A 491-nucleotide genomic window follows, 5' to 3' on the forward strand; every position below is an offset into this window, starting at 1 on the left:
AGAACGAGCAAAATGCAACAGAGAAGGATTACCTTAAAGCAGTACTCGTCGCCGTCCTCGTTGCCGACTTACCGTCCTTGTTGCCGTGAGTTTGGGACTAGGGTTCTAAGAGATGGGTTTGGGGAAGAATTGAGAATTTGAGAGGAGAGAATGGGGAAGAAGCAGAAAGAGAGAAAGAAAAGAGGAAGAAGAAACGAGAACAAGAGAGAGAAAGTGATGGGTTTTGATTTTGACTTTTTGTATTACTATTATTATTATTATTATTATTATTATTATTATTATTATTATTATTATTATTATTATTATTATTATTATTATTATTATTATTATTATTATTATTATTATTATTATTATTATTATTATTACTATTGCAACTATTATTATTATTTTTATTATTACAACTATTATTATTATTATTATTATTATTACTATTGCAACTATTATTATTATTTTTATTATTACAACTATTATTATTATTATTATTATTATTA

Source organism: Sesamum indicum, linkage group LG6 (assembly GCF_000512975.1).
Source record: "Sesamum indicum cultivar Zhongzhi No. 13 linkage group LG6, S_indicum_v1.0, whole genome shotgun sequence".
NCBI classification, from domain to species: Eukaryota; Viridiplantae; Streptophyta; class Magnoliopsida; order Lamiales; family Pedaliaceae; genus Sesamum; species Sesamum indicum.